This window comes from Ailuropoda melanoleuca, chromosome 4 (genome assembly GCF_002007445.2).
Source record: "Ailuropoda melanoleuca isolate Jingjing chromosome 4, ASM200744v2, whole genome shotgun sequence".
Taxonomy (NCBI): Eukaryota; Metazoa; Chordata; class Mammalia; order Carnivora; family Ursidae; genus Ailuropoda; species Ailuropoda melanoleuca.
This window is the reverse complement of record NC_048221.1, coordinates 116,406,563-116,431,726: the sequence shown is the minus strand read 5'-3', so window position 1 is coordinate 116,431,726 and position 25,164 is coordinate 116,406,563.

Here is a 25,164-nt window from a genome sequence, read left to right as displayed (position 1 = left end):
GAACCAAGGAGGAACTTCAGAAATTAGACTAGTGGTCCGCCACTTATTTTCCTCCAGATTTCTTTCATAGCACAATAGTAAGAACTCGGTACTCTTGTTGAAGAAATTTAATGGACAAGCAGATTTTATTACAATGAATTACATCAGTTGAGGAATTCTGGGTAGATTTTACAGCATCTTTAGTCATGAATCTGATATTACAGCAACTGTAAACTCAAAAAAATTTCATGAATATATGTACAGACAGATGGGTAGGTGGTTTAGTATATGAATGAAAACGTAACATTAGATATGATGCTCAGAATATTGAGAGAGAGAAAGTAATCCTATATGTAATTAATTTTCTTATATTTTAGTTATCAAAAACCAAGGTGCAAGTTTCAGAAAATGTATCCTATTAAAAATGTTATTTCAGTTACTCTTTGTTTTGAAACGTTCATGTAGGACTGCAAATATATTTTACTCATCTTATCTAACAAAATACCATTTAGGCCACCAAATCTGTATTTGCTTACTAATATTATGAATGCCAAATGTGGCTGGTGGGCATTACAAACTCCCTTCATTGCTTCCCCAATGACCAGGTTTAGAATATAGGAATCTATTTACAAAGCTAGAACTGGAAGCCATGTTCTGAAATTGATTTCCATAAAATTCAAAGCTACACACGAGAATGATATGAGAATGACATATTCTTTTCTTTGTGCTTTTTTTTTTTTTACATCTTTTACTATTATATGTGTATTACTTGATTTTTTCAGTCTTCTTTTTCTCTACTTCCAGCCAAATTTAAGTTTTGAGTAGCTACTTAATTAATCAAATACTTATGGTCAATCAAGAAGTAAAATTGGGAGTAAGCAAGACAAACTTAGTTATATACTAAGGTAGAGACAGACCAAAATAGAAATTATTATCCTCTGTCATGAGATTCAGGAAAACTTGACTCGCTTAGAGCAGAAACAGAATTCATTATAGAAATGAATGTTCTACCCTTAAGATATTAAATTCATGGCCTAGAGATAAAATACAACAATTTCTTTTCAGTGTAATCACAGGAAGAAAGAAAATCTTGGGCCACTTTCCTAATGATACAAGGAGCAGGGAAAAAAAACCACAAAGGAAGCAGGGAGGACTATATTCACTAAGAAACAGAGATATGGACACTCAAGGACCTCAACTATGAACCTCCCCCTCCTCCCTCCCTCCTACCCCCACTAGGTCTTATGATCAGTTAAACAAGGTGAAGAGAAGAAATTTTGCACCAGTGGGTAGCAGATTTGGGTGGGACAAGTGTTGGGCATGTTGTTGGACAAACAATTTTTGTTACACCCATTACATGTGATATGGCCATATTACTTTTGAACAAACTGAATTCTAAATATTCTCTAAAAATTCAGTATTTATTGAGCCACAAAGGCTCAGGATATTCATTATTCTAATGATTTATTAAAGCATATCAAATGTACTGAGCATTATAGGGGAATTTGTTTTTACTAGTGGTCTCTAACAATATGTGGGAGTTTGGGAACAAACCAAAAGCATCCCTGCTATAAATGAAATATATCAATAAAAATAACTTAAATTTTGAAAATAAGAATTATGATCAAAACACTTTGGCCAAGTTTCCATTTTATGGATCCTTGCCCCACTTCTCTCACTTGCCCTGATTTTTTCATCTCATCCACTACCTCCCACAAATCCTTCTCCCTAATAAAAAAGTAGTAGTTGCATTAAAAAACATTAATTATTGTTCCAAACATTCAAAGATTTGAAAGACGTTTTAGTAATCATTAAACCACTGGCCTTGTCTAAGAAATAAATAAAGGGCACAATCCAAGAAGGCAAGGGTGTGTGAGTGATTCAGAAGGCAACAGAGGAGGGATAACAAATAACACCCTGAGATGCAGTGAACTGAATGGGAAGGGAGGACTATTAGGATAAATAACCTGTTCATGGGTTTGTAGACCAACCTAATCAATTACCAGCAAAACTCACACATTTGAACCTTCAGAACTAAATCATTTCTGCAGTCTCTGTAATACTAAATAAATTCGGCTACCCTCAATTTCCTTAATAAATTGAAAATGGAACTATTGGTGTCCAATTATTATAAATGATTATAATAGAGGTTTTCTCCTACTCTCATCTTAAAAATATTTAATGACTAAAAATTTTATAAAACTATGTTAGAATTCACATGCATGCCTCAAATTCTGTTAATTCTATTATGGCTTGAAATGAAAGACATCCAGTTTCAAATCTTCCAAGATAAATTGTTTCCGAAATTTTTCTGTGACTGCAATGCCTACAGTATAGACATATGTTGAGCAACACAGTTGATCAATACATATGTGACTAACAAGCATTTTAACAATGGGCAGTCTAAATTGAGACATGCTACAAGTATGAAATACATATATCTCAAAAACTTAGTATGAAAAAGAAATTTCTCTTTAATAAATCTCTATGTGATTATATATTGAAATAATATTTTGAATATATTGCATTAAATAAAATATATTATTAAAATGAATTTCACTTTTTCTTAACATGGCTACCAGAAAATACAAAATCACATATATGTCTCATATTGGTAGTTTGTATTATTTCTCTATTGGACAGCATCAGTATAGAGAACATGTAAACAACATAGGATAGGCACTTTTCTTGTTTTATTCATTGCTGTGTCCCATGCAAACATAACTGTGTCTGTTACAGAGAATGCATTAAACAGTTGTTGAATGAAGGACAAGAGTTGGGATGTTTGTCCCCACCCCCACCAATATTTGACCTTGCAAAGATTTTAAATACACTACAGAGAATATTGGTAAAGAATTAACTGGTAAAGAATTAATTAGTTAATCTAATGGACATTATTCCAGAAAATGCTTTACAAAAAAAGATGCTTATGTTCCTTTCACTTCAAATATTCACATACACGAACCTCCTCAATGTCAAAATACTATGACCAAAAACAACTCTGTGATCAGAAAAGTATACTCAGAATATTTTGTATTTCAACACTGTGATTATTTTAACAATGAATATTTTGTTCAACTGTTGAATTATGCTTAGATTAACAAATAAAGCATATACTGTCTTCAGAGACTTAATTGAAACACATCAGAAACCTAAAAACCAGAATTTGTCTGGTACACTGAAAATGGATACAAGAATAACTTGACTTCTGATAGCAAAATATAATAAACAGATCACAGTTTATAAAGTCTGGAATAAGATTCTGTGGTATCAAAGGGCAGATCTATTATAATAAAATAGTTTATACTCAAATTATGCATAGTTTAAAATTCTTTTCCAAATGATGCATTATAAAGATTATTAGGAAAGGAGTTTAACCAAGTACTAGACAATGCCAAATTTCTTTGCTATGTAAGGTAATGTAATTAGGGTTCATTTTCTATTAGATTCACACCTTTTTAATATAGCAGGCAAAGACTTGCAGGTTCAAGCATTAAGTATTTATATGCTTATAAAATACACACACTGTGAGGTCTAAATGAAAAAATAACATAATGCAGCATTCAGATGCTTAGAGTAGGCATCAAACAAAGGTAAATATTCAACTTAAGTGCTACTTTGTGCATTATGTTTATAGACACAGAAAAACACAGAAAATCTAAAATTGTCCCCCGAATAGGGATTTAAGAATTGAAAGGATACATTAAGCGCCCTCTCTCTTCAAAAGGTGGACATGAAAAACATGCAAGAAAAATACAGCAGGGGCGCCTGGGTGGCTCAGTTGGTTAAGCGTCTGCCTTCGCTCAGGTCATGATCCCAAGGTCCTGGAATCGAGTCCTGCATCAGGCTCCTTGCTCAGCAGGGAGCCTGCTTCTCCCCCTGCCTACTGCTCCCCCTGCTTGTGCTCTCCCTCTGACAAATAAATAAATAAAATTTTAAAAAAAGAGAAAGAGGGAAAAATATGGCAGATGGACACAGGAGTCAACTGAGTTATCAAATGGCCAAAGCTGGAAGCATTTGAGCAGTGAAATATATAATGTAGTATGGTATTATAAACCAAAGTATAAAATAAATTTCATGAGTCGACACTAATATGAGTAAATGATTAAAGGAAGAAAGGAAGGAAGGAAGGGACAAATCCCTATTTGTGTATTTACTCCCTAAAAGGAGGTAGAACAGAACCTCAACTCCTTAACTGCAGACTACACACGGTGACTTCATTCTGAAATGTATAGTAGGGAAAGGGGGTGGGGAGAGTAGCTTTAGAGAAGAGTAGCTTTAGAGAGTAGCTTTAGAGAAGAGTAGCTTTAGAGAAGAGAAGCCTGACAAAAACTACCTTAGCCAAGTGATCAAAGCCCACATGAACAGTGATAAATCATGTTGACTGTATGTACTCCTGATTTGATGTGATGAGAATGGCACTTTACCCCTTTGATATTCTTTCTAAAATCCATAACCCCAGTATAATCTGAAAAAAATCAACAAAACTCAAAAGACATTCTACAAGCTACAAAATACCTGACAAGTATCACCTCAACACTTGTCAAGGTCACAAAAAATAAAGACTGAGAAACTGTCACAGTTTAAAGGAGTCTAAAGAGACATGCTGACTAAATGTAATATGGACTCTTGCAAGGGATCCTAAAACAGAAAAGGGATATTAGGTAAAAATTAAATAAATCTGAATAATGTATGAAGTAATGCATCAATATTGATTCATTAGCTAAGACGTTTGTCCTATTCTAACATAGGATGTTAATACGAAAAGAAACTGGATGTGGATGTATGGAAAGTTTCTATACTATCTTCACAACTTCAAACTTAATGTTTAAACTATGTCAATGCAACACACCTCTGTCCACAATAAAGCTGTGTGTACTTTAATCTGTTTGCCTGTGCACCATTATTTGTCCTTCCTTTTTTCTTCCTTCTTAATGCAACTGGAAATCTAGCTGTAGACCTGAAATTCCAATATCAAAGATCAACTCCTCCTTCCCCCTTTTTATTCCACAAGCTTGATTTTTTTTTTACTGCATTTGTCTTATCATTATACCCATTTTCAGAAACCCAGAGAGAATAAAATGTGGAACTTTGTGTGTAAAGTTAAAGAAACTTAGGACCAAGCACTTCAGTAATTAGTGGCAGATTGCCAACTACTCTCAGTATTGTCTTGCTTACAGTTCACTGTGAAGTTTACACTATAATCTTCTTTGACTTCTATTTCTGCTTGATGATAGATGAGAGAGAGATTCATAAGGCAATCTGCTTAGACTCTCTAGAAATGAATCTTATGCTTCCCCCATCAGGTCTCAATGGCTGCTTGGCCATGGTTCTAGACAGATTTTTATTCCTCTTCAACATTACCCGTTACACCTATTCCAAATCCTTCCCACTTACTAAAGCCTCCAAATCCCTCATTCTTTTTAGAGCACATTTCATTCATTTCTCTACATGAAAATCTTCAGTTCTTTTCTCTCTAGCTCAGAACATTTTTCTAGCTTCCCTCTCACATCTCAAAGGTTGGAGCTCCCCTCCTTCCTGTGGGCTTGGCCTCTTATCTCTGATTTCATGCTCCCTGGCTGTCTCATCAGTTTTCCTTTCTTCTTGCATTTTTTATCTCCCTCTATTAAATTCTACATGCCTGAATACAACATACACAGTCATGTAAAAACTATATAGCAGAGCCACCTCATCCTCTACTCTTAGTAGGGTGTGGTATAGAATAATCAATCTAGCATTCAAGGCAGTTGCTAATTTTTAAAATTTTTATTGAATACCCTTTATGAAATTGCAAAGAGAGAGCATCTTCACAAGACATAAAAGTTCTTCTTGAAAAGTCTCTTTTCCCATTGATTTCACTCTGAATGCCTCACAAACTGTAGCTGTCTCCAATCACTCACATACAATTCTCAGTTCTGAAAAATACTCTTAAAAATCTGCCTGCATAGGCTTCTGTCTCTTTTAGTTCTCACTCTGGCTCACATCTTTATTTAATATATTATTTGCCTTTTCTACTTTTTTACAATTTCTCTATTTCCTCATTATGCAGATTCTATGAAACTAAGAGAAATTAGGAGGTTAAAGGAAAAGCCAGAATCCTTTCACACTGGACAGGTGGGGCTGAGGGAAAAATTATAAAATTTACACTTAGTCTTGTTTTGTTTTGTACATTCTAACACTTAAAAATCCCTTCTTTGAAGGGGCGCCTGGGTGACTCAGTGGGTTAAGCCTCTGTCTCTTGATTTCGACTCAGGTCATGATCTCAGGGTTGTGAGTTCGAGTTCTGTGTCAGGCCCCTGTGCAGAGCGCTGCTCTGGGCACAGAGCCTACTTAGGTTCTCCCTCTCTCTCTTCCCCCCCACCAAAATAACCTCCTAAAAATTTGACCCAATCTCCTTTTCTTTTACTTTCTAATTTCTAAACGTACAGTCTATACTGACTCCTTCAATTTATTCACACCAACTCACAACTTAACTCATTGCACTTATGTCCCCTTGATTCCACTGAGATCATTCTTTTGAAATTTGCTAATGACCTGTTATTTATTTATTTTTGTTAATTTTTTTACCGAGATTCTATTGACATGTAACATTGTACAGGTTTAAGGTAAACAATGTGTTGATTCGATACGTTTATATATTGCAATATGGTGACCACTGCAGCTTAGCTAACGATACTGTATTATATAGTTCAAATTTGCTAAGAAACTAGATCTTAAAAGTTCTTACCACAAAAAAGAAATCATAGTTATGTGACATGATAGAGGTGTTAAGTAATGACCTCTTAAGGATCAAACCAACAACTTCTTTTCAGACTATAATCCTCTTGATTCAGTTTTTGATTCTCTTGATAGATTTCTTGATAAAACTTTTCTCCTCCATGCAGTTTTGATCTCTAATTGTCCTCTGACTCTCTGATCATGACCTGTCTGGCTCTTCTCTATTGTCTCCCCTTCTGAACAAGTGCATTCCATTGTCATCTATCCTCTTCCTTTTCCTTTTGCCTTCAGCAGCCACCCAGACTACATACCTTCACTATAATTCCACATATATCTCTCAAAACTCAGCATTTGCTGAAGTCAAACTAGACCTTCTCCTGACACATATGCTAAGCATTTAAACCTCTGTTCTATTCTTTGTATTCCTCTCTTTCCTTATATTTTACAAGCCCACTTCCATCTCACTGTCTCTTCTTCCCAGAAACTTTCTTTCATTATTTTAACAAGAAGAAATACTAACCTCCTCTGATATTCCACAGAACTTTATCTACACTTCCATCTTACATTATTGTAAGCATGTATGCAGTGTACCTACCACAACACCTTGCACATTGTAGCCTGTCGACTGGACAAAAGTAAACTTATAAACTCTCATATACTTCCTTTTTAGAGGAAAAGGGGCTGGAAAGTAATACTGTAATACTAACATCTAAAAGCAGTATCAGACTAGTGAAAAATGCTCTCCATTGTTTACCAAGATATGAAGGAAATAACAGGAAGTCCTCCATTTGAGAGACTTTTTTAGGGAAATGTATGAAGAGGAGAGGGAAGTTGTAATTTCCTGGGAGTGGTAGTGAGGATTCAAGGCAAGGAAGGAATAAGATAGTATGATTTGGAAATGGTATAAACTGCCAGAGTGGAAGAAGATTGTGCATTGGGAAACCAAGGAATAGGGCTACATGGATGGGAGAAAACAAAGAATGAAATTATACCTAAAGATGGGAAATGGGTGCTGAACAGAAATAGGATATTGAGAGAAAATTCCAAGACAGTATGAAAACCCCTTCTTCAGTGATGAGGAAGCAGAAGGAAGAGTGAAGAGGACTGGCTGAAGAGGATGGTATTTCTAATTAATGATAATATTTCACTGCTCAAACTAGCTTAGCCAGTTTCCCCCCTTTCTTTTCAGGTGCTGGTTTCAGCTGTTATTTTCAGCAGTGTTGTGCCTCCTCAGGGAAAGTTTCCAGATAAGTTTCTCTTGATGGGCTGCCAATGGGTCAGGTTTACCTTATCTTTAGCAGAACAGATAATACCTTTTGAAAAGTGGAAAATATTTTCCTTTTGCTAAGGGGAGTTGTAGCTTTCCCAGCTGGAAACATAGCTATGAGCAAGAGCCAGAGAACTCTCAGGTACACACAGATCTAAGTACTTGCAGGAAAGGCATGGATGGCACCCATCCTCGTTTCCATACCTGAAAGGTTTAATTACCAGCGTCCTTTCACCTGTAACCAGAATTGAACTTCATCCATTTTCTGGAATGAGGTACAGCAAATGACAGCTTAAGAAAAAACAGTTCTTTATATAATGAGTAAAAAACATCTATGATGAACACATTAAAACGTGTTCATTACTATGAAGCAGAGACAAATACACAAGTCCTTCTTGAAGTAGTGTTTCCCATTATCACAGGGATACCAGAATCATTCTGTTGTGCCAGTGTGCCTCTGTCAGTAGATGGGGTGGGTCTGTACACAGCGTGGGTGTGTGGGTCTATGCAGTATTGGAGGGAGATATTTGTAATTTGACAATAAACTTCCCCAAAGAGTCTACTATTTATAAATACCACTTGAAAACCACTCGTTTGGAGGTCGGGATTATTTGCAGAGTCCAGGTAGGACGAGGACAGCATTTATCTTTACCCTGTGCCCAAAGAGCCCATATTGCATTAATAAGAAATGGACATTTTATTAAATCTTTTTAGAAGGGTTGTATTTTACAAATTGTGTAAAGTTCCTCTAGAAAAAAAATCGTCTTCAAACAACTCTTCTGGGAGTATCAGCTTCTTTTGGTCTATTTTTTCAACCCCCCTGTATCTGTGAGTCATCAGAACTTCCACTCTATAGAGCTCTATTAACTTCATCTTGATATCCCCTTTATATTCAGAGCAATTTAGTTATCTCTCTACTTCATTCATTTTTCATCCCGACTTATTATTCAGTGACCCAAATCTTTTCTAATGAGATGTCAAGGTAAGGGACATTATAATATATATCATATATTATATATATATATTAAGTATTATATTAAAATATAAATATTAAATATATTTGTGGGTGTAAGAAGAGGGGATCCATAACAGAATCTTCCTGTTTCCAAACCCATCTCCTTCTGTTCTCTAACAAGGCATGTCCTCTGTATTTTCAGGACTGATCATTTCTGAGATAACTCCTGACCTTGGACTCAAAGCCCTAGGCTTAGCATCAACCCCATATTTACTTGTTGAAATATAACCATTCTGGTTATGCAGACTTCTTGAGACCCAAAGTCTCTGGTAACCCAAAATCTTGCAAGGTTTTCTGTTACAACTCTTGCTTTGTGCTTTCTTGTTTCACCAGCTTCTGAACTTCTTATCCACCGGACTCTGTATGTGCTGACCTGCCTGGACTGCCAGGTCTTGACTTGATCTTTTATATGCATTGTTCTTGGTATCAATCATATTCATCTTATCTGTCTCCCAGTGTTGTCTGCTCTTGGCTTGGCCTACTGGTGCTATTGCTGAAGTTAATTCTGATACCTCTCTCCATTTAGCATTGATCCCCTAAACCTTCAGGAATGCAGTCACTGACTACACTTTTTAATCCTTGTGTGACTTTAACTTCAAATTTTGGACTTTTAAGTTGGAAGGGAACTTAATAATAATACAATCTATCTCTTTGTTCAAGAGATTAGAAATGTATACAAAAATATTTGTTATAGCTAGAAATAAAACTAGAGCTTTCTAATTTCCAAGCCAGTGCTCTTGCAACTAAATCATGATTTCTCCTTGTCGAAGACACTTGACTTCTAGTGGCCTTAGTTTTTCTTGTATTTATTTATTTATTTATTTATTTATTTTTAAAGATTTTATGTATTTATTTGAGAAAGCACAAGAGCAACCATGCGCAGAGGGAGGAGTAGCAGAGAGAGAGGGAGAAGCAGAGTCCCCACTGAACAGGGAGCCTGATGCAGGGCTCAATGCAGGGCAGACACTTCACTTACTGAGCCTCCCAGGCACCCCTCTTGTGGCCTTAGTTTTTCATCTTTAGAGTAGAAATAGCGTTTAAGGTCTCTCTTGAATCAGATTTTGTGATTCATTACTGTATCAATATCACAACTCATTTTTACTTTCAAATATATAATGATTCTGTGACTGACTGAACTGTTTTTTTTAATATTACAGAGAATTATTTGCATATTTATTTCAAATATTTTGCAAAAAATGTTTAAGATAAAAATAAATGTAATCTTTTTTTTTGATGATAGAGAGCCTTGGATGGAATTTCAGCATTCTTTATATGAATATTTTAGGACTATTCATGTTTATCAATGAATATAGTATCTAATAAGGTAGATAAAATCATTTCCAACAGCAAACCCTTTTTAGTGATGAATTAGTCCTATCACTCTAAAATTTCAAATAATCTCAATTTTATCAGCAAAACTGAAAACATCAAAGCAAGCATGAGCTAATGAATGAGGCTCTGCTAAATGCTATATAGAGTACTGTAGATGAATTCTTGTCCTCTGAGGGCTTAAAATTTAAAGTGGTCGTATAAAAACTGACATGACCATAAGTAAATGGTATAAAGAAAGCAGGGTATAATTAAGTCAATTCCCATTACACTAAGTAGCATTACTATAAAGATCCCTGCATGAATAATTTCTATGTCATAAATAATAGCTTATTTATTTTAACTAGTATTTAGTAATAAAGTTTTATTTGCTTAAGAAATGAGGGGTCATATATGTGCTAGAACTAATTGCCAGTTTCTAGTGCTCCTACCTAGTCAGCAGAAGTCAGCAGTGGCAGGGAAGACAACAGCACAGAGGTTTCAAATCTCCTCAGACACTGCTGCATGAAAAGGGCATGATAATATAAAGTTATTTGTAGGGAGACACAGAAAATTATGAGAGATGCCTGCAAAGAAATGAGAAATAGGAAGAATGAAGACCAGGAATAATACTGCAATGCCCTTTGTATTATGTTTGTCTCCCTCTCTGATAAGAACACTAATAATGTATGGTGCAAATTAAGCTGGTTTTTCAGAATAAAAAGCTAAAGACCTGAGGAATGTTTCTGTCTATTTTAACTGTACCCCAACTGACCTTCCACCCTCAAGTGTCCAGATTTCAAATATCACCTCCCAAGGATGTGATCAGGGAATAAGAAATATTAAATTCATTATTTCAGAAGTGTGGTAATTCTGGATGACAATAATATTCAGGATGAGTCTGTGGGAATGGGTGGTTCAGAATGAACTACCATGCAGGTCATTGCAGGTAAGAACATATTCTTCGTTAGACATGTATGAAATAGTTCCATGCCAATATACAGAAGTAAAAGAAAACAAAGCCAAGAAATAACCCTGGGGTATATCAATTAAAGAGTCAGGAGCTGGCATGACTCCAGAATCTAAGGTTACAATGTTTTTTGTGGCATTCTCTTAGGAGTGCTGCCTATCAGAACACTTAAACTTTTACAGTTGTTGTTTCTTTATATGTCTGATTTCCTGCTAGGTTATAAACTACTTACAGGAGAAGTTCTAGTGTCTTTTCTTCACAGTACAGTTCCTAACAGATAGCAGCTCATCAATGACCTTACTGGTTTCTATCGCCTAGTGCCTCTCAAATTCATATCCAATGTCAATGCTTTGATGACGTGCTTCAGAGTCATATCATCTCTTGCCTAGACTACAATAGCCTATGGTTCCATCCCTTTCAAATCCATTCTCTCTTCTTCAAAAAGAGTCATTTTTCTAGGACAAATATTATTACCTCACTCCTCCACTTAAAACCCTAGAGAACTCCCTTTTCTACAGGAAAAATTCCAAGTTCCTTACAATGGAATTAAAAGCTCTTCAAGTCAACTCTCAAAAGCACTAAATCCTGCCTCTTCTTTCCCTTTCATGTTGTCCTATTTCAATCATCATTTCTTCCACCTGGACAGCCATTTTCACTTGACAAGTGCCTAATCATTCTTCAAGGTATCGTTTAGACAGTTTTCTAAAATAATACTTCCTCTGTTTTTATAATATTAAAAAAATTCTATTTCCACCACTTTTGGCATTTTATTTGTAATTGTTAATATGACAGACATTACTAGTGAACACCTATATCATGGACCCTTTCCTTCTGGGATGTACTTCCTCTTCATTTGAAAGTAAGCATGGCATGTGACTTGCTGTGGACAATGACCTATGTGAGGAAGTGACCTAGATGAAGCATTTAATTACCAATGACTAACTCTCTGTTTCTCTCTTTTCTGCTGAGGCAACAGTAAAAGCCTCATTTTTAATAAGGAATTGCAATAGTGAGCTATCCCATGGGGAACAGTTGTCCTACAGCATAAGTTGCCTGGACTTTCAGCAGACTGCATTAAGTCCCCCAAAGCTAGGAGTCAGTTTTTTATTAGTATATCCTGAATAGAACTATTAGTTTACACTCCTTCTTCCACACTTGACTGAAGTTCTTGAGAGCTAGTACTGTATTCACTGTGTTTTATACAACAAAAAAGGAAAAAAGGAGAAATTAACTGAACGATGTTGACAGCCTGAGTATGACTAATCTATATTCCTTGTTTCTTTTTATCGGCTACAAAGCCTCTTGTAGTTTTGTTCTTCTCTGTCCACACTTGTTCCTGATGATGCGAAGTCAGCCTGACCGAGACCAAGGTAAAACATGCAGTTCTTTATTCCCTGAGTTGCTACTTTAGGGTATTATGTTATTATGAAATCAGGTAGTGAGGAACCAATTCCACAAGACTGACTGTAGCAATATGTATGCATTACAAAAGAGTAATCAAGGTAAAATTGAGTTCATTTTCCATGAAAATTTCATGCACAGCTACTGAAAGAAATCATTTTGGAAGAGGCATTTTAAAGGGCAAAAAGTTGTAGGTGCAAATAATCCAAATGGTAAATGTATTTGCTCTCTCATCTTCAAGGTAAATTTCATGTTTTCAGCACTAAAAATTCATTAGTACTATATTTTCCCTCTTCCTTAGCTCAAGTGGACACCAGCAAACCTTTGCATAAAATTTTGAACCGGCACCAAAGCAAATATATCTTTGATTGACTCTCTTCCAATTCTGCTTGGTTCAGGATTTTTTCATAGAGGAGTTTGGTATTTCTCCCTCAAACCACTTTCAGGACTGGAACTCATTTATCTAAAGATGCTAATTGGGGCCTCTGTGCTCCATTTTTAACCCTGAAGTTTCAACCATGAATCCACACCTCATTAAGAGGCCTTGTCTATTGTGTTTGGCAATTTGTCAAAAATCCAAATGCACAGGAAAAATTTCTACATCTGAAAATAAGTAAAGGCAGTTTTGAATTAAGTTGTCAATATTAAAGCACATTCTAATTTTCTCTGAAACTTTAATAAACATTTTATAGCCTCCTTTTCTTCATCTGCAAAATAAAAAAAAAATCTGAGGAATTTTTTCCTAATAGGATAGAGATACCAAAATTTATAATAGTCATATTCCTTTGATGTGATGAAAGTCACACTACCTATTATTATGATCTAATAAGTTTCCTGTTAAGAACAATGTTAAATCAAAACTAAATGTTGGGATGTCCTTACATACCTTGTAATGATTATGTTTTAAAGACAGTGACTGTAATTTTCATTTTCAATACATACATTTGAAATAGTGCTATAAACAAAAAAAATTAAATTTCACCAGTTATTATATATTAGACTGGTATATACACTAGCATATGATATTACATGATTTAAAAATGGTTATGTTAAAAAAAAATTAAACAATTAAAAAATAAAATAAATAAAAATGGTTATGTTTAGGGGCGCCTGGGTGGCTCAGTCAGTTAAGCGTCTGACTATTGATTTCAGCTCAGATCAAGATCTCAGGGTCATGAGATCATGCCCTAGGTCAGGCTCTGTGCTCAGCATGGAGTCTGCTTGAGATTCTTTCTTCCCCTCTCCCTCTGCCCCTCCCCCTGCTCGTGCTTTCTATTTCTCTCTCTAAATAAATCAAATCTTTTTAAAAATGTTTATGTTTATTTGGACTTGTGATGAAACTAATTTCAATATGTTTTAAATCTTTAGTTCATTTAAATTTCAGTATTAAACAGTTGCAATCTAGAGAATATGATGTGGCCCCTTTAACTATAGCCGTTTATAAGAAGTGAATCAAATTGACTTGTAAAACAAGCCCCTGGATAAGTACAACTTCAGATTAATTCTAGGGATTATATTTGGATTTCAAATGATACTCTGCCATCTTTCAGGAGAGAGTAGGTTTTCTTTTCTGTCAAGGCAAAATGAAAAGTATACTTCTAAAATGCAGAAAATATAGTCAAGTTGCTTTAAGTGACTTATATTCTTACTTTAAATCCTATTAAATATGTATATTCTTCTATGCTGCATCTATACTGAAATAAGAGTCAGAGGAATGGTAAAATTAATATGCTCTTCGGAAGACTAGATGCCCTAACTCAGTCCATCCTTTTTATTTTTCTAGAATTCTAGATATGTAAAAGAACTATTTGTAGCTGCATGAAGAAAGACTGCTACCACAGGAAATACTTTGGGCTATCTAAACCTGTGCTGTCCATATTGCATGCTATTTTATTTCAAGGTAAAAATATGGACGAGTTACAAACTTCTTCAGGTAAATCAAGGGATTAAGCCAGGAATAAACAAATTAGAGTTAAAAAACATTTTATAAGTTAGATATGAAAAGTATAGAGGGAACACAATTTTACTTGGGTGCTTATTTGTTTTTAGATAGTATTCCATAGGAATTTTTAAATTAAATTGGCATTTGGTAATCTTCATAAAGGCACCAACTTCAATTAACTCTTTCTAACACTGATTTGGAAAACATAAGCATTCTTCTTAGTTATGTTTAGCTATCTGTGGCTTATGCCTGCCACAGGTAACTAAATGACCAAGTGAATGCCAGCAATGGATGTCAGCTGTAGTGATTGCAGTCTTACTTTTACTAAGATATCTAAACCCCTCAAAATAAGAGGCATATGGTGATAAAAACTCACACACATAATTAAGTTTTAAATGGGCTCTGTATTGTATATTTCTACTCTGGACTAAAGGAAGCAAGGTGTGACTTAGCAAATGTGAACTAATAAAGGAGCAAAAATAAATGATAACGCAAACAAACCCTCTAGAGAACAGGATTCTGGGCCCTTGGAGGGTTGGTTCTGTGTGTGTGTGTGTGTGTGTGTGTGTGTGTGTGTGTGTGTGTGTGTGAGACAAAAGGGAAAAAGTCCTAAATTTAAGATTTAATCAAGGGTCATTAGATTGAATTTGAGCAGAACTTAGGTTATATTTACAAAATAGCCTATAACAATTAGATGATTAGATTCTACAATCCTTAGGAATTCAGGGGAAGGTGGTATATTGAACAAAACTTGGGTTACAATATTTTGCAGCTCCTCTCACCAAGAGACGAAGTCTATTTTTCCAATCCTTTAATGTGGTCTTGGTCCTGTGACTTTCTTTGGCCAATAGGACATTAGTAAATGTAAAGCCAGCAAAAGGTTGAAAATTGCTCGACACTGGGCTTTCTTTCCCTCCCCTACTTCTTCTTGTTAACTCAAGACCATCATATATGGACGGCTAGCTTAGGGGAGGAGGAGCGATACATATAGCAGAGGAAAGCTGCCCCAACCGAGACCCACTAGAACAACAACCCTGCCTACTGCCAGGCCATCCTAGACTATCTAGCCCCAACTGAGCTACCAACTGATTACAAGCTGGCCTAGACCAGAAATAATGCCAGACCAGAAATAAGGCACAGTTGACCAACAGAACAGAATCGTAAGTAAATAAGATGATGTTTGTTTCATGCCACTAATTTTGGAGTGTTTCTTTTGTAGGAAAAGAGAAAATCATGGTAATTTACCAGAAATATTTAATGTAGGAAATGGTTGGGGTTCAGAGCCGATGAACAAGAAAGAATTCTTGAGATGCCTTCGGTTCAAAAGGGTGGTTTTATTAAAGCATGGGGAAAGGACCCATGGGGAGAAAGAGTTGCACTGGGGCAAGAGGAGTGGCTGATTATATACTAAACGTTGGGAGGGGGTTAGCGATAGTGTTAAGTCTCTAAGCAATTTTGGAAACAAGGTTTCCAGGACCATGACAGGGCTAGCTATTGTTACAAAAAGGTAATTTATTACTGTCTAGTAAAATCCTAGTCATGAATCCTTCAGATGTATATTGGTGAGCTGTATGCTAGGGGGGTGATTGCTAACATGTATATTGAGGGCGGTAGAGATAAAGGAAGCTTCCAAAGGAATTTTTATATGTTAGACTTTCAGGATCCTGGGGGTTGGGCTAAGATTGCCTCTAGCCCTTCAAAGTATTAACATCATTGCAGCTGAGTTCACAGAGGAAGGTCACTCTACCGGTTTCAAGGACTTGTCAATGGGTTGTAAGGAAGTAAGGAAATTTAATTTTTTTCTTCAGCCTTTGTTTCCCACATCAGTATCTATAAACAATGAGATTATATTAGAATTCATAAAAGAAAAATGAAATTTGATCTCTTCTTAAGGTTAGGTCTTTAGACTTAACCTTCTACTTTAGAAAATCCTATTGCTTCAGAGGGGGTTTATGAGGAGAGGATTATGAACACATGATACGGCATGCCTCTACTAGAAAGTGGCAAGTAATAATTTCCATCTTACATTATCAATTCAGAAAAATTGGAAGTAGATACTAAGATTGCTGGTCTAAGAAGGGCTTAATAATCAACACAAAGGAATACCATCACTGATTAGTACTGTCAGTCAAGGAAAATTCTGTTAAATCAGGAAGGAAGGGTTACTGAAGCACCAGAGGTTGGCGTAGAAAAGAGACTAAGGGGCGGTCTTCCCGCCTTGTTAGTGCACTGGTTCTTAATCCTAACAAACACAGTACTGTTTATAGCAGATGTTTTGCAAATCCCCCCTTACTATCCTAAGCTAAATTCAGAGGAAATATAATCTCCCCACATATATAATTAAAAAGCTATCAGTAAGACTTTCACTTAAATATAAACAGGAAATAAAAGAAAGTAACTTACAATAAAAATCAGTTAGATATTTTATCATTGGCCAATGCTCCAGTAACATAATACAGAAAATACTGTTGCAGCTAAAAATATAAACTGATCTATACATGCTGTATTGGTAAGCATCATGACACAGAGTACTGCCATCTCTTGATTTCCATACTAGTTTCGTTCCCAGCAAATCCAGCGCTTATTAAAACCAAGCAAACAACACTTTTTGTTTATATATAAAACAGAGATAAATTCTAGGCTCAAAAAATTACAGATTTTTCTTTCACTTGTATAAATGTTCATCGAGTTATTTGAATATAGGATATTTGAGACATATCAGTATTCAGTGTCATTACTATGTCTCTGTAAATATTGTTTATTGCTGAACATCTTGCAGAGTACTTTTTGGTTCTGCAGTTAATTTTTTCCCTAGAGTAATTATAGTTTCATTTTATTTGCTTATTTAATTTATCATTTGTTGGTTTTCTCTTCATATCCTAATCAATTTTCCAGCCTCCTCTAACAGTTCCGTGAAAGTCCACTGAAAATTTATCAATTCTGTATTTCTTCTTTTTCCTAGAGATATCCCTTTAGGTGCCCTCTCTTGGGTTCCTGGATACAATTCCATCGTGTGTGTGTGTGTGTGTGTGTGTGTGTGTGTGTGTGTGTAGACTTCTCCACACTAACAAGCAATCTTGGATACCAATAGGGTGTTCAAGCATTCGACTCAACTCAATTTTGATTCTAACCACCTGAAGATATAGCATCAGATTCCACAGGTAGAGGGCTCAGTCCCACAAAACACTCCCTTCTTCCACTTCAAACCCTAGTAGCAAGTCCAGGTTGTCCTCACCTGAGCTTCTAATCAACTGGCTATAAATCAGAGGTTCCCATGACTCTATCCTTGGGTTTGACTAATTTGTTAGATATGCTTACAAAACTCAGGAAACCCTTTTACTCACTAGATTACTGATTTATTTAAAAGGATATTAAAGGATATGAATCAACACCCAAAGGAAGAGATATATAGGGCAAGTTCCCCAACAAAGGAGATTCTGTCCTCCTGGAGCTTGGGACCTGGCACTCTGACACGCAGAAGTATTCTGGTTCCCTAACCTGGAAGGTCCCAAATCCTATCCCTTTCGGGTTTTTACAGAAGTTTCATTACATAGGCATGATTAATGAACTCATTGGCCATTGTTGATTACCTCAACCACCAGCCCTGCTTACTGGCCTAGAAATCAGGGGGTAGGAATGAAAATGCAAACCATCTATTCATGATTGATTCAAGATTGATTCCCCAAGCAACCTGCTCCGGAGCTTTGATGCATTCCAAAAGTCACCTCAATAGCATAAACCCAATTGTGTTGGAAGGGGCTTATAATGAATAACAAGACACCCTTTTTACCTTGATGGCTCTAAATCATTTTCAGGAAGTGAGGATGAGAAACCAAATATTATAACAAAAGATGCTCCCATTGCACTCAGGAATTCTAAGAGCCTGGGGAGCTGTGAGCCAGAAACTGTGGGTGAAGACCAAATATATCTGCAAAATATATTTTGGTCATCTGAATAACTAAACACATATATTGTTATTAAAAAAAAAATACTGGCCCTAAACAGTGTTACTTGGACCAAGTCACCAAACTGGGGTTTCATACCTACCTAAGTGTACTTTCAATCTTCCCCAGAAATGTAGTCTTAACAGGTCAGTTGAAAATGGGAAATTTTCTGCTAATTACCAAGGAGATAATCTGTCACCTGTTCCCTCTTAATCCTGCAAAGGAATATGAGGTAATCTGCATGAAAAGACTCCCTACCCTGCCTCCTAAGGGAAGGTGACCTTGCCTGAAACAATCCTTTCCTTTCTTTTGCTAATAACTCCTTGCTCCACCCTTCCTCCCATAAAAACCTTGTATTTTGTACAACTCCTTAGAGCAACTGTCCACTTGCTAGATGGGATACTACCCCACTTGTGAATTCCTTAATAAAACCAATTAGATTTTCAAATTTACTCTGCTTTATTTCCATTTTTAGACAATGTGTTTCTTTTAAGTCACAATATCACACCCTCCAACTCCGCTTCTCGCATTTGGATTGATTACTCTCTTGGCTTTCAGCACAGGTACCACTATGGGCTTTTCCTTTCCTATCATAAGGGAGATTTCTTCACCCCTCTGGACTGATTTCCCAATTTTCTGTTTCCCTTTGATTTACTGTCTCATTTTAATACAGAGACCTTAACACTAGCTCCCTGAAAAATACGAAAAAGGGGACAATTTTAGAGACTTAGCTCTTGAATCTTTGTTGAAATTCATATTTGCTCAGAATTTTGACATTGCTTCCAATTCTGCTATGAAGAATCCTCTGACATTTTTATTTCATATACTTTTATATGTGATATTTAAAGTAAACACATCAATGTGTTTTTTTTTCCCCTCTGGAAGCTTTTGGGAGTTTCTCTATACCCCTGATGTTCTAAAAATTTCCTGTTATGTGCCTTAATGTTCTTAATGTGGATGTATTGTTTTCATTCGTTTTGCTGGACTAAATTTAGGTGGACATTTGATTTTTCTAGAGAGGCATGTATGTCAGCATTGATAAATTTTCTTAAATATTTCTTAGGTAATTTCCTCTCTTGCTTTTCCCCATTTCTCTGTCCTTCTTTCACGAATCCTGTATTTTATATTGTAACTCTCAGCACACTAACTTTGTTTTTTGGACATCTATCCATGCATTATCTCCATTTTCCTTGTATTCCTCTCTCTTTTTATTTGTTTTCTGCTATCCATGGTGCAGGTCTTCTCCAAATATCTGATGATCTCTTTGTTCATGCACGTTTAAAAGTAAGGCACTACAAAATTCCTGATACATGAGCCTGTGTAATCCATGGAGCTTCATTCTAGCGACAGGGGTGTGCCAGCAAGACTTTCCATCCCAACACATCCACACAGAAGGATCTGTGGATCTTGCCTCTGAGACATTCAGTTTATCAGAAGAGACAGACAATCTCTTCTTTAGAGATGGTTAGTAGTGTTAGGGACACAAATCTCTGCTTTTGCTTGGGAGCCAGGCTGGGGAATAGACTGGAAACTCATTCTTCAGCATAAAAATGTTTATAATGACATCTCTTTCCTATCTCTTTGGCAAAGGTGTCTTAGAATCAGAAATCTCTTTGATTCAATTTTTCCTGGGAAAAGACTTCTCATCTCCTCCAAAGTATAGAGAATGGATATTAATCCGATTATGCAAAGTGGAGGTAGAGACCGGGGTTCTCACTGCTCCATTCCATAGGTGTACTTCCAAATGTCCTTTCCGTTTTTAGCCCTCTCCTTTTCATGATACGTGCTGACTTGATTTCTGACCAATTTCAGGATTCTTCTGTGCAAACAGACTTTCTTCTAAATATGATACTTTCTAGTGCAGCCTCATAGATTTTGTGCTGCTTCTCTGCTACGTCATTTACCGTCCTTAAGTTCCTTTTTTATCTTCCCATATACTGGTCCAGAGACACATGTCCTCTATTTCATCAAATAAGCAGCTTTATGGGAACTATTTAGATATACAGTAGTTTCTTTCCAAAAGTACCCTCTTTCCTCAAACCGGAAAGGTTTGAATGATTCTGGACACAAAGATATGAGTGTGGAAATGGAGACGTGATCATCTGCAACCATATACATGCTTTAAAAGGGGTTAAAATCATATGAGAATAAACTGAGGCTTTATACTTATAATGTGATAACAGCCAAATATTCTTTTTTTCCCTAAAAGAATAGAAATGATTTATTTGATGCAAAAGAGAAAACAAACAAAAAAATGAAATAAGAACTGTGATTAAGTACTTGAAAAAATAAATGAACAGTTTTTTCTTTTTATCCTCAGGAAATAGAAGCAAAAACCTGACAGAGCAATCAAGAATTAGCTGGAGTTTCTCAAAAGCAATGTTTTCTATAAAACGAGATGATATTGGATCGCTAGTTTTTAAACTTGTTCAGGTAGCAAAATGCCTAGATGTTATGTTATTTGAGAAAACATGTGAAACATTAATCAATTTCACCTTATGAAATGGCGTGATGTTTTAAATAAATCACAATTACTTTTGGGGCACCTGGGTGGCTCAGTCCATTAAGTGTCCAACTCTCGATTTTGGTTCAGGTCATGATCTCAGGTTGTGAGATCGAGCCCCTTGTCATTGAGCTCTGTGCTGGGCCTGGATCCTGCTTAAGATTATCTCTCCCTCTACCTCCATGCTCCCCCTAAAAAATAATCAGTTACTGTCTCTAGTTTGCTATGGGTTTTACTATGAATGAGTGTTAAATTTTTCAAAATATTCTGTGTAGCTATTGAAATGATTATAGGACTTTTCTCTTTAGTTTTTTAATCCGGTGGGATTGAATTAATGGGTTTTTTAAAGTTAAAACATCTCTTTCATTTCTAAAATGAACCCAACTTTGACATGATATAACCCTTTTAAATTTTTGCCCTAGATTTTAATTTGTGTGTGTGTGTGTGTGTGTGTGTGTGTGTTTCAGGAAGGGGGAGAGAGAAAGAGAATGGGGGTGGAGGGGTGGGGTGGGGCAGAAGGAGAGGGAGAGAGAGATTCTTAAGCAGAGCCCATGCTCATCGCAGAGCTTGAGGCAGGGCTCAATCTCAGGACCCTGAGATCATGACCTAAGTCGAAATCAAGAGTTGGACACTTAACTGACTAAGCCACCCAGACACTCCAATTTGCAAACCTTTTGTGTTACACTGATGCGCTTGAGTAGAATTAATCTGTAGTTCCCCTTTTTGTACAGAATTTGTATTTGTTATCAATTTAATTGGAATAATCTCTCTATGTCCTCCTTTTTTTCCTATAATAGAATTTATGTTTCTTAAATTACTGGTACCATTCATTAGTGAAGCTGCCTGATCCTGAAGTAAATTGGAGGGAATATTTTTGACCATTGATTAGTTTTCTTTGATATTATTTATTCATATTTCTTTCTGGTCAGGTTTTAATGCTATATCTTCTAAATAATGTCTCCGTTGCATATGTATTTCTAGATATATTGCCATAAAATTATTCTTAAAAACTCTATATTTGTAATCTGTAATATCTGTTATGGTTTTCATTTGTTTTGTTCCTAACACTGTAATTTGAGATTTATCTCCTTGATTCCTATCACTGAAAGTCAATTAATTTTGTTTTCTTTTCAAAGGATTAATCTTTCTTTCAATTGCTTATTTGATATCTATCTTATTAATGTACACTCATATCTTTTTTATTCCCTTCTATATATTTTCCTTGGGTTTGTCTCTGTGTGTGTGTGTATGCAATATGCAATACATTTTTCTTTAATAGATGCTGTACTGATTAATTTTTAGTCTACTTTTTTCTGATAACTCATTTACGGTTATATATTTTTATCTATGTGGTATTTTAATTATATTCCAAAACTTAAAATGTGGCATTTTCATCATTTAGATCAATAATTTTAATTTCTGTTACGAATCTATCTTTCGTTTACCTGCTTAGAGTACTGAATTTATTTCTTAGCATGTAGTGTTTTTCTAATTATCTCTTAAGTATGAATTTTTAACCTAATTATACTATGGTTATAGAAAGTAATTAGTATTATTTCTATCTTTTGAAATTTCTTGAGACTTTCTTTTTAGCAAGTATATGATCAATTTTTGGAAATATTTCATATATGCTTAAAAATATATTCCATACATGTATGTCAGGTAAAGTTTGTTAATGATTTTAAGACTTTATACCATTACCTTATGAACTAAAGTCCATATTTTGTTCAAGTTTCCTTATTTTTTATATAATGACAGATTTTTTTTTTTTCTGTTCCAGGATCCCATTCAGTATCCACATTACATTTAGTCATCACGTTTCCTTAGGTACCTCTTGGCTGTGACAGTTTCCCAGACTTTGTTTTTAATAATCTTGACAAGTTTTAATGAGTACTGGCCAGATATTTTGTAGAATGCCCATCAATTGAGATTTGTCCAATGGTTTTCTCATGATTAGACTTGCTGCTATCATCAAATACTTGTGTGTCCCCCCCACCCCCCTAAATTCATATGTTAAAAGCTCAAGGTGTTGATACTAGGAGGTAAGACCACCGGGAGGTGTTTAGGTGATAAAGGTGGAACTCTCATGAATGAGATTAGTGTCCTTATAAAAAAGAGGCCTGAGATCTCCCTCACTCCTTCTATGTGAAGAGGCAACATAAAGTCAGCAGTCTGCAAAAGGAAGAACTAAAACCATGCTGCCAGCCAGAGCTTCAACTTCCAGCCTCCAGAACTGTGAGAAATAAACGTACATTACTTATAAGTCATTCTGCCTGTGATATTTTGTAAAAGCAGCCTGAATGGACTAAAACACTTGGTATATGTGCTAATAGTGGCTTTGATGAACCTAGATCTTAATTTTAGTGAAGTCTAATTTGTTAAGCTTTACTTTTATAGTTAATGCTTTTAGTGTCGTTCATGAGAAAGTGTGACCTACTCTAAGGGCATAAAGTTGGTCTCCTACGGTTTACTTTGATATCTTTATTATTTTAACCCTTCCTAATTAGGTCTGTGATCCACTGGAATTGATTTTTATGTACCATATGAAGCAAAGCCAAGATTCATTTTTTTTTACCCCAAATAGATAGCCAATCCATTTAGCATCATTTATTAAACAGGATATTCTTTCACTGCTGTGTCATTGTGCCACTTGTCATAAGCCACTTGACTACAAAAGTTCTAATTTATTTCTGAACTCTTTATTTTGTTTTATTGATCTTTCTATGTTTATACTAATAAAACAATTCTTAATTATTTGGTCCCTGTAATAAAACTTAATATACAGTAGTACAAGCCTCCCAACTTTTATTTTCTTTAAAAGTAGGGTTTTTTTTTTTTTCCAGGATGGCCTTGGCTATTCTCAGCCCTTTATATTTCTGATTGAATTTTAGAATTAATTTGAATGAACTTGCCAATTTCCATGATAAAATACGTTCTCATTTTTATTGAAATTGCACCTGTATATTGGAATCTATAGATATATTTGGATAAAATTGAGAGGCATACTATAATGAGTCTTATAATCCATGAGCATGTTGTATCCCTCCATTTATACATTTTCTTGACATTTTTCAAAAGGTTTTTATAGTTTTCTGATTGTTTGTTGCTACTATATAGAAATAGAACTGAATTTACTATATTGACTTCTGTCCAGTGACTCTTTAAAATTTACTTATTAAATCTAGCAGTTTCTTCACGGACACTTTTAGATTTTTCATTTATAAAATCAAGTCATCCATACATAATGAAAGTTTATGAAATATAACTGCAGAAAGCAGATGAAATATATGCTGAAAGCAGATGAAATATGAAAGCAGAAATATAACTGCTTTTTTCCTTACTTTTTTTCATGGGCTGCGACAGCTAATAAAATGCTAAAGAGAAGTGATTATTGTAGACATCTTTATGTTCTCCCAATTTTGGACTAAATATTCAATATTTTACCAAGCATAATGCTTAATGAAGATTTTATAGATAATTGTATCGGAATAAAAAAGTTTTTTATATTCCTGTTTTGCTGAGTTTTATCATAAATGAGTATTAAATTTTGAATGTTATCAAATACCTTTTCTGAATTTACAGAAATAAATGTATGTTTTCCTCCTTATTCTGTGTAATAACTAATACTAATAATTTTTAAACTTTATGGCAATCTATCTTTCCTGGATAAACTCCATCTGGTCATGGTATATTTATCCTTTTTGAATATTACTAAATTTGATTTGCTAATACTTGGTTTAGAATTTTTTTATTTTCATATATATTTTTCTGAGAAGAATTGACTTATAATTTTCATTTCCTTTCTTCTAAAATCCTTGTCATATTTTGGTAACAAGGTTATGATAACCCTCTAGAATGATTGTAAATGTTTCCTATTTTCTTTGCTTTGGGAAGTTTTGCATAAAATTAGTGTTTGGGAAAGTTCACCATAAAGATATATGGACTGAAATTTTTATGAATTTGGTATGATAACACTATGTGAGTTAAAAAACAAGTCTTCTTGTTTGTTTTGGTATACTTTTTTTTTTTTAGGATATTATCTATTCCATGCTGAGTTTCAACCTCATTGGCAAAATATCATTTATCATATATTCTTATTTCATTTTCAATATCTGTAA